Source organism: Penaeus monodon, chromosome 32 (assembly GCF_015228065.2).
Source record: "Penaeus monodon isolate SGIC_2016 chromosome 32, NSTDA_Pmon_1, whole genome shotgun sequence".
Lineage (NCBI taxonomy): Eukaryota > Metazoa > Arthropoda > Malacostraca > Decapoda > Penaeidae > Penaeus > Penaeus monodon.
The window spans coordinates 37,722,863-37,723,082 of NC_051417.1; the positions used below are offsets into that span (position 1 = coordinate 37,722,863).

The 220-nt window shown below is 45.9% G+C and overlaps 1 pseudogene; it reads right to left on the reverse strand.

Annotated features, from left to right (window-relative positions):
* The window catches only part of LOC119593862, a 4,561-nt pseudogene extending 4,415 nt beyond the window's left edge, over nt 1-146 (reverse strand).
* Between the last annotated feature and the right edge of the window lie 74 nt (nt 147-220).

Genomic DNA, 220 nt, shown 5'->3' on the forward strand with positions numbered 1-220 from the left:
TACCTAGCAAGGTTATTTTCAATATTTCTGATCTGGTTAACGGCATTAGCGCCTTTCTGACAAGCGGCGTTCACCATGTTTGGATCGAGTGGGCCCATATTCACGTTCTTCCTGGCTGCCCTGAAGATACGTTCGTCTCCCTGGCCCTGCGGTGGCGATGATGCTGAGGGAAAAAGGGATTTCCATTTGAAATTAGTTCTTTATTTATTCACCTAAACCT